The sequence below is a fragment of the Labrus mixtus genome, chromosome 13 (assembly GCF_963584025.1).
Source record: "Labrus mixtus chromosome 13, fLabMix1.1, whole genome shotgun sequence".
Lineage (NCBI taxonomy): Eukaryota > Metazoa > Chordata > Actinopteri > Labriformes > Labridae > Labrus > Labrus mixtus.
In genome coordinates this window covers 13521119-13531626 of record NC_083624.1, presented here as the reverse complement: position 1 = coordinate 13531626, position 10508 = coordinate 13521119, and positions in this window count along the sequence as shown.

Below are 10508 nucleotides of genomic sequence, written 5' to 3'. Positions count from 1 at the left end.
TGTATGTCATTTTTTTAAATTTACATTTTAACTACGCTACAGAGACAAAGATCAAATACCAGCTCAACACAAACATAACACAAAAGCAATACATTACAAATTCACAATTCAAGGACATTTTGCCAGAGATTACATCAATATGATAGATTATAGGGAATCATCCTCACTTCTCCTTATGAGGGTTTCTGCCTTCTACTTGCAACATGCAGGCCTCATGTTTAGATATTCTTTGATGAGTAGCCACGGTCCATCTAGGCCATCGCTATGAAGCCCGTGCAGGGCTGAGGCTGCACGTTGCATCATTGTTAGTTCTATGAAGTCCTTCAGTCAGTTATTCAAAACACGATTCAATTTCCATACTTTCCAATTCATGAGGATAGTTATTTTCACAGAAAGGAATGCCTGTGTTAACAGACCTTGTGTTACTACAGCTTTTACAACATTCGCTCTAACTCCCAACAAAAACATTTCTGGACATAGTGGTATAGCTTCATTTCTAATATATGTTGGACTCCTTTCCAAAAAATACTTATTTCTGGCCATTGCCAAAACACATACTGTATATTAAGGAGCCTCTCTTTCTACAACCATGAAGGCACAGATATGACATATTAGGATTCATTTTATTCAGCTTGTGTTAAGTGATATGCTCTCTGGGTGTAAATTCTTCACCCTATGAGTTTATATTAAACACATTTTGAAAGGTAGTTTGTATGCTGTGTTATAGTGTCCCATTGTCCAGGTGCTACGTTTTACCCGAATCACATTCCCATTGTTGTCTGACTTTATCCATATTACAACAGCAGGAGAGGGACATACACAAGTTTAGATAGAGTGCCTCAATTTGTTACTTTTTATTTTAATTTATTATTATATTATCAGTATCTTTATCTGATGCCAATTATGGTACCTTCAGATCTGAGTTTCTTCACTACAGACTTATTTTGCCGATACTGTAGAAAACACAATCCATTAGAATTAAAATGAGCTTTCATTTCACTAAATGACAACTTCCTCTCCTGCTGACAATTGCAGACAATTTTTCAATGTTGTAATTTTTCCACTCTTTATTAAAACAGAGTTTTCTTCATGGACACGAGGGAAGCCATAATCCATTGATTGCACCTTACTTTTGTATCTCCTTTGCTATGGTACATGAAATTTGTATTGATTTTTTATGTTTGTGTGAGCTTGTGTACAGAACCACAACAAAAAAAGTTGATATTTGCATTTGACTCCAGCCGTATCCACTTTCAGCCTCACAATGTCCATGATTGGCCCAAAGCAAGGGGAACTTGCCATTAAAGGCTAAACTATATGTATATTTTCAGCCCCCTTTAGTCCTATGCTTTGTTAAGACCAATTCTTGTTTGTTTATTATACCCCAAAACAACATTATAAACAGCTTGTTAATTTCTCTGAACCAATATTCAGGCCAGTGTGTGGGATATACATTTATTTAAATTAGTTCTGCTCGGCCCCAAAAAGATAATGCAAGTGTTCCCCATCTAATAAGATCTTCTCCAATAGTTTTTTCCCCATCAATTAAGGTCCAATTATGTCAAAAATGTTCTCAACATGGGAGATTATATTGATACCTAGATATTTCAGTCCCTCCTTCTTCCAAACTATCGGAGTAACAGCAAGAAGTGCAGTGAAAGTCATCCCAATGAGAGGACTTGCTTTGCTCTTGTTCCAGTTACTTCTACACCCAGAAATATCACAAATAAAGGTGAAATTCAATTCTCTCAGAAGAAGCATGGTTGAAAGAAATACATATCTGTCATATCTATTTTCAAACCACATATCTTACCCTGAACTATCCATTAAGCAAAGATCATATTGATATTTCTAAAAGAAACCATGTGTATGTAATATGTGACATGATGTTAACAGAAAACATATGTTTATTGATTCAGCTCTCAATAGGCTGGATGTATGAGATCACTATTGAAGGAAAATCCCACATGGTAACATTGTTGTTATTTCAGTAGACAACTTACCTCATGCCATAGACAGACCTTGAGTGTTTATCTAGCTACTTTTACTCAATTAGCATTAGTAAAAAAAGAGTAACTAGTCAGTTGGTATAGTAACTTAAAAAGTTTTTTTTCGCTCTCACATCAGGGGCGTGCTCAGATGTTTCTGACTGGGGTGGCCCAACTGTAGCACTAACCTACTGTATACAGGGGTGGCCTGAAGTGTGATGTGCACACAAACTCAAACAAATAAATATCAATTATTTACCCTTTCTAACCTAACCAATCATATGTACTACATTAGATGCGACATTAGCCTAACTTTTTAATGACACAAATACTAAGATGTATGTTTGTAGATGTATGTCTTATCAAATAGAGATGCAAAGTTTTTTATTTACAATTTAAAGTAACAACAAACAAAAATATGCTACAATGATATGTAAAGAGAAATACCAGCAGTCTTTGCAAAAAAAGATGGTTTTAACATAAGTTTCTGACAGGGCATATATCCAATCAGTTCAGGATTTTGGGGGTGGCCAATCACATTTCTAGGCCTATGCCACCCCTTGCCACTCCTCTGGACATGCCCCTGACTCACATTTATGGATTATTTAGTGTTGCTGTGGCACTGTAAGAGGAAACAACTCACAGATTTCATATCATATCATATAATAACATTGAAGCCATTTTCAATCTGTAGGTATTTTGCTTAAAGTTCTCTGAAGGTGACAGACTCAACAGTTCATAAAGGAAGCATGTCGTTAACAACATACGTGTCTATCAGTCTGTCTAGTCCTGGCTAACAGATCGTGGAGCATGGCGATGATATGAAATCAAGCCTTCTCTGTTTGTATGGAATTGGCTTGCCGAGCGTGAGCTGCACCTTGGTTTCCGGGGTTTGAAAGTTATTAAGTTAAGGGTTTGAAGCACAAAGCCTTCTGACAACTAAGCAGAAGCCTGATGTTTTGTTCAGTGCTTTGAAATATGAAAATTACTATTCTTGGCTGTGCACAAAGTTTTCCTTCCTGCACATTTCAAATCCCCAGATTATTCAATATTAACTCAAGCAGGGAAAAATAATGCTGGTATTGATAAGTCAGAAAGTTCACCTCTGAATGATCTTCAGCCTGTGCACATGATATTCTTTCTCCCAGGAAGCTACTGTCAGCGTTCACTCTCCAAGCCAATAGATGTCAATAAACCTTGATCTTGTAGTTTTTGGTTATGTCATGGAAAATTGCGAGTGCTTTTAAATTTCTGTAGTTGTAAGGAAGTCATTCAAGGAATGCATAGAGCAAAATACAACACAATATACTCCTGATTGTATCCCATCACTTTATCAAAATTACATAAAACAGGAATCAAACGAACAACAAATCCACCTTAGAAAGGCAAAGTAACCTGTTTATTTGCATGTTGTTCTCTTTATTCTCATGTGATCTTGTAGTTCTCCTGTGAACCTGCATGTCCAGCTACTCATGGATAGTCTCCACAGCGCTTACGCTTCAGAAACTCACCCAGTGGGGTATAGGATGCCTGCTGATGTAAGGATCAAAGCCACTGCAAAGATGGAACTCAGCGCACTCGGTGCCTGTGGAAACCAGCAGTTATTGTGCAATCCAGCACATACACTTTGCATCGCATCCTAAAGAGTAAAGAGTGGATGACGCCATAACCATGCTGTGTGAGATAGTAATTATTATTATTGAAATATTTCTTTGAGATGTATTGCCCAAGCCATAGAAATCATCCCCAGGGCTATGTTGGTTCCTCTACAGCAAACACTCAAAAACCAGAAAGTGAAAGTGAAGCCTATAATCAGCCCAGACAGAATTATTCCATCCCACCAGCAGCTCTTGAAGAGTGCTCATGGTGGTTTTCAAGGCTGATAAATATTGGTGGTGAATGTTGAAATCAAGTGCAGAGCTATTAAGCATTTTCCCCTCAACATGCAGCAATTGTATCTTTGTTTTATTTTGAAGATTTTCTCAAGTACACTTTGCCTATTCAATGGTTGGATGCGGGTTTGTGTGTGTGTGTGTGGGGGGGGGAGGCTTCATCTTCTCATATATTCTAAGAGAGAAAGGCAGGGGCTGTGAGAGGCATTTGATAACCTTGTTAATTGAGTCTGGAGTCTTAGTAATTAAAAATATTTTCCTCTTGAGATAAGTGAGCATATGACTGAATCAACAGAAATAAATGTCACATTTGTCACTCATTCACAGAGGAAATAGCAGTATCTTTGCAATATTTTGTATTGGCTGTTGAGGTACAGCAGGTACAGGAACAAAAAGTACACTGATCATCTGCATCATCTCGCTGAACTGATGCTTTCAGTTAATTAAACTGTGAGGGAGGCAGGCAATGTTCTGTCCTATAGTTATCCTAGTTAAAATGATGTATTGCAATGCGTGTGTAATTCTTGCCTGGATTATTTCCACTGGCAATTTTTTCTTTTTAATTTGAGGTTTTGTGACACTCTTTTTGTTCACTGAAGTCTCAAGGACGAGGAAGCAGATGGTCTGATTAGGAAAATCAGGACAACACACGGGACTGAGGCAGCAGGGACTGAGGATCTGATCAGTGTCTCAAATGTTCAGCTTTGAAGGTAGAATTTTAATAGAATGTTTAAATCAAAATATCTAAATTTATAAAAAATTAACCCAAGTTTGCTTGTTTTTTGTTAAGTATTAGCAGTATTAACAGTTATCAAAGCCAGATACATTTTTAATCTTAAAGTTGTAACCAGATGCGTATTGCCATGCTTGCCTTGACGTCATCTTTTTGTTATTGTTTGATTGAGAGCCCCTTGGTGGTTGAATTTACATACTGTGCGTTTAAAATGTTTGATGAGGTTGGATATTGAATTGGACAGTACCGATCAAATGCCTCCCTGGCTCTCTGTCTACACTCTATCTTTGCCGTGGACCAGCCCGCAGTCAAAGTCCTTTACCACTGCTCGATGTATTCCATGTCTACCAGGTTATGGTGGAGAAAACTCAGATCAAATGACCACTGCCACGATTACTCTTTGCTACTGCTGGTCCTGTTAATCAGGACGAGGAAAAGAAGACGGAAGCATAGAAAAAGAGCACAAACCGAAGCAAACAATCATAAAGTTTTTCAGCGATAGCAACAACTGAGGGCACATGAGGGTCTGAAAAGTGACACCATAGTTGCTGTTTTACTGTTGCCATGTTTGTTATTTTACAATCAGTGTGATAAAGATAGGCCTTTTTATGCAGCTGAATGAGATATTAGGAAACGTAGTAGAATGAAGTTGAAAGCGATGTGCTCAGATCCTCTCTCCACTGTTATAGAGGAGTTGTGATCCTACGGTGCCCATGCATTTGTGTTTGGGAGTGTGGCATTTGGAGCCTGAGGGTAGGAGGTGGGTATCTTATCTTACTAGCTTTCAAGAATGAACACCCTTTCTTTAAAGGTCCCACATTGACCTCCTTTTCAATAAGTTTAAATAAGTCTCAGAGTTCCCCACATGTCTGTGAACTGTGTTTCTTGCCAAAAATCCTGTATTTGATCATGCCTATAAACCCCTCTATTTCAGCCCTTCTCAGAACAGGCTGTTTCTGTGTCTGTAGCTTTAAATGCAAATGAGCTGTGTTCGACCACGCCCCTCTCTGGGAGGGCTTGGGTGGGTCAGGCTTTCTTGCACAATGCCAATTTTTTAAGGTTGGAAAGGCAGACTCAGAGGGCAGAACAAACACCTATCTGTGGGAGTGTCACCCACCTGGGGGAGGGGTTACTGCCCTTTCTGATGTCATGAAGGGAAAATCTTCAAACAACCTTTTGAGCAAACATTTTCCGAAAAGTGGAGCTGGCAAAAGACGGAGACGATGGACTTTTTTTAATAATTGGTGGGTTTGTAGACAGGCGGACACATATGAGTGTTAGAACAACATGGTTAAGTGCATTTTGCTTAATATGTGACCTTTAATCTAAATGTTTGTATTCAAGTCTTAATGGTTATATAGTAAAAGTTTATTTATCCTCACAGAGATGTTTCATTTGGGTATTTTCTGATCACATAGAAACTTAACAAATAGGATATTATGGGAACTTAAAGCTTCCAAATAACTTTGGTTGTGTCAGTTTTGGTGACTCATGTGGACAAAGCACAGAACATCTTAGTGATTCATTGATTTCATCTTATCAGAGTTTTTTTTCTACTTTCTTTAACAGTATTATGAAAAGAATAATTGCTATGGAGACTGTAAAAAAGGCTTTTTATTCTATCTGAAGTTAATCACTCCATCTGACAACTATGGTAGCATCAGTGGCTTCAGACATTAACAATAACTGTCTAGAAATAGTCAGTCTCTATGCTGGTGGCATCTTTTGCTTTTGTAGCTCATAAAGTGGCATACATAATCATTTCAGAATGTTTCAGGACCAGCTAAAACTCCTCAAAGGAGCTTTGGAGCTTTGGATCCCTGTAAGTGACAGTGGGATATTTTAATGATGATAACACAGTATGTTCCCTTAAGTAATTTAAATGGATTTTGAAGTTTTTTATTTTGGGGGGATTCAATTAACACACAAAGAGGGCTTTGGTGATCTGCAGAAAATGCTCCAGTTTGGTTTGGTGGACGTCATACAAGAATACTCAAGAGGACAAACTTCCTTTAATAATAACTTGGGAACCAATAACTTTGGTCACAACACACTCTTCAGATTTGAAATTAATTACTTCACAGTGTAAAGACAGCCAAGAGTACATGGCAGTAGCTCAGTCTGTAGGGACTTAGGTTGGGAACCGAAAGGTTGCCGGCTCAAGTCCAAGTGCGAATTTGGAAACTGGTCTGGTAACCGGACAGATGCCAGTTCCCTTCCTGAGCACTGCCAAGGTGCCCTTGGGCAAGGCCATGAGTGTTTCTGTATTTTACATCTGACATTACAAGCTGAATGAAACCGACATGAACAGTGACAATGGTTGGCTTGCATGCTTTGTGCATGATTTGGTGGGCGGGGCTTAGCGTATTGATACCCAGTAACAGCAGATTAGGCAGAATGTTTTTTTTTCTGTTGTAATGTCCGTGAATGTTAACAGAATCTGTGGGCTTATTCAAAAAGAAAATGACAGAGCAATCATGCTTTATACAACAAACTTTAGGGCGTCAAAAACTCAGCATACCAGCATATTTGGTACCCATGTGCAGAAAATGTAACCCCAATAAGTTAGAGAAACCCAGCCATCTGTTCAGTGGCTGTGTCAGCCTCTCTCATTTATTTACACAGACATGTTCATGTATGGGTTCAGTGGACGACCAAGACTGTGAAGCAGTTCACCAGTGTGTGACAGCAGCTGTTGTCAGACCATCTGTATCCGTCTGATGAATGAGAGGTGAACGACAAACACAATATTTTGAGTTGCTGAGTCATCCCTTCACATTTATTTGCGAGAACATATTAATATGTATGATTGGTAGAGACCAAGTGTTCCAGGGTCTCCATTTCTGACAGCTTTGTCAGAAAATGTGACCCTACTGAAGTTGTATAAGAAAAAATGACACAAAACAATCGAAATATGTGACCGGAAACATGAAACTAGTTAAAAAAAACACATTTGACTTTTTAGTAACTTATATAACCACAAAACTTTAAAAGACAATAAATATGAAACGTCAAAAAACAGAAGACCCCAAAGAGTGGACAAAATCACCATACTGATGGAGAAGAATCACTGATGGAAATGTCATTAACCTTAAAATAACCTCTACATGTTCCCTATAAGTAGATTGTCGTCGCACCAAGACTGTGGAACAAAATGCCATTACATATAAGATCAACAGATTCTCTAGACTGCTTTTTAAAAAAAAATGCATGTAAACTTGTTTTTATTCCCTTGCCTTCTCTTGCAGTTTATTTCTTATCTGATCAACATCCTACCCTGTTTCTTGAAAGCCATCATATATGTGTGTCTGTATCTGTCTATGTATTTTTTCATTGCTGTTGCTGCATGCTTTCTGATTGAGATAGTTGAGGTTCACTTATCAACTTCAGCCATCTTATGGCTTTGCAGGTCTGTGTGCAAGTGACTGTGTCTGTACCAACACTTAAAATTCTTGCCATGTGATGATCTTAATTTCTGTAAAGCACATTGGTACAATCCCTGTTTGTTTAGAAAGCACTATACAAATAACATTGACGTCGACGATGACATTTTGTGTAAGTGTGTGTGGCTCATGTGGACAAAGTAGTATCTTTTGCTGATTCTCTTACATCTATCTGATAAGTATTATTAATCAAAAGAAAACCTCCTGCTTTCTTTAAGGTAGAACATACTGTATATGTCATTGGGAGTTTTTGCAAACAAAATTACGTTCAGTTCGCGTGCTGTACATTGCTTTTCCATTGCAGATCATTTCAAATTACAATATGGAAAAAGGAAAACCTTCAAGTATGTTCCTCCTGGAGGTCTGGTTTGCTTTTAAAGATTTCTCATAGCCAGGTCAAGGTTGCTATAGCCTGTAGGAGTGATGACTTAGGGGGATCCTCCTTTCAAACTCATTTTTATCATTAAAATCATTTTTTAAGTTCCTCGTTCAAACCGGGGATCAAACATCATGGGAAAGCTTACTGAAAACGTGCAAAAACAGAGACATCATGAGAATATTGATGTTTTTATAATTCCCATTGCCAGACAACAGACATATGGCATAATTTTCAAAATGTCTTTGATTCTAAACCGATTTTATTTCATGAGTATAAGATTTTTTTTTTTTCAAAATGAAAATTCTTAAAGACAACAATAAATCATTTTTTGGGGGTATGATGGCAAACCTTTTCTTTACCTTGGGAATGAGCACAGACATCCTTGTTTCTTTTATCAAATCTTAAAACAATTATTTGTGACACATTTTTTAGATTGAAACAAAAATCCACAATGTCCTGGAGCAATTACATTTTTACAGTAAAACTTGAAAGATGGCTCTGGAAAATAACATGTGAGCAGGAATGGGTCCTCTATGTCAGCCTGTATTCGTCTTTGAAAGACAGTTTTTAATACTTCCACTGGATCGGCAGTACAGATTGAAAACAGCTTTGTTCAGTTAAAGCTTCTTGAGAAGTCCTACAGTTACTTTGACCTCCTTAGTTTTCTTGTGTGCCCCTTCTTCAAGTTGTTTGACTTTGCTATCATGGTTAATCTGTATTCTCTCTCAGCCCTGAGGACATATCTGTGAGAAGAGGGTGAGTGTGCAGGATTTTTATTTTCTTTGATTTCAAACCTTCAACTTTGTACTTGTGACCTCTTTATGGCTCCTCCCTCTTCATCGTTAGCTTAACAAATTCTAAGCAGCAGTTCTGTGCCTGTTTGTCTATCAACCCTCATACGATGCAAATGCTCTGTGGGCTCAATAGATTTCCTTTCACTTCATTTTGCCGACAGCCCCTCTCTACTGTCCCTCGTCCATTGGATGATGATAGTAGTTTGCATCTCATGGTCCTGGCTTTTATTTACAGAACAGTATGCAAGAACATTAAACCCCAACATACATAAACACGGGTCAGAATCTTTGGGGACGCTTGCGCCTAATGCTGTTTGAAAGATGCCTTACTGGAGGTTAATGTGATTGCAGCAGATTTTTCTTTTACTTGAGACTCTCCATTTGTGGTCAACATATTAATGAGCACAGCCTCCTCACTCATTACTGGTACTGGCTGCTCTGCATGGGCTCACTTCAAGGGTGTGTGTGAATTATAAAGGGAACACGTGCTAACAGTTATGCATATGCTTGGTTGTATAAATCATATTTGTTGTAACTTGGCACAATTCTTGATTTTGTGAGCAAGTAAATGACGAGTCCTGGCTGCATGGTTTTCTACTTTGGGGAGATACTTGTACTCACACCCCAGCTTGGCTTAAAGGTTTCCAAGAATACAGAAAAGAACAACATCACATGAAAGGTAGTGTTACTGTACTGAAAATGAGCACAGCTGTGATTCTGTGATAGGCACAGGACTGCAGGCGAGGGCCGGAGATTATCACAGCTGTTGGCAAATTTTCTTACTGTGACAGCAAAATATACTGGATTGTTTTTATATCACAAAAACAGCAGTGGATTAACTCAAGGCTGCCTGGATAAAAACACATTTTCAAGAATGTTACATATAGTAAGCCCGCTCACTCTAGTTTAACAAGGCCATTTTTAAGGAAATATTTCACATCTCCAGCAAATATCTTTCAATCTAATTAAATTGTGTAACCAAAAGAAGTTTCAAGAATCAAATTGTCATTTAAAGAAATGGGGAAATAAGAAAGGAATAGAAATGAACAATTAGAAACTGGGATGACAATTTGTCTCTAGAGTCAATAAAGGAAGAATGTGCAATATTTTGATCCAGTAAATGTCGTCCTTGAGCACCAGCATGAAACCAAAACATACTTCTGTTCTGCCACACCTCCACCATAATGAAGCCTCCGCTCTCCTCTAACGACACACCTCCATCTCCTCTGCACTCGAGTTTGGCTCGAGCCGCCTGTGGCCTGCATTGTTGTGTTAGCGA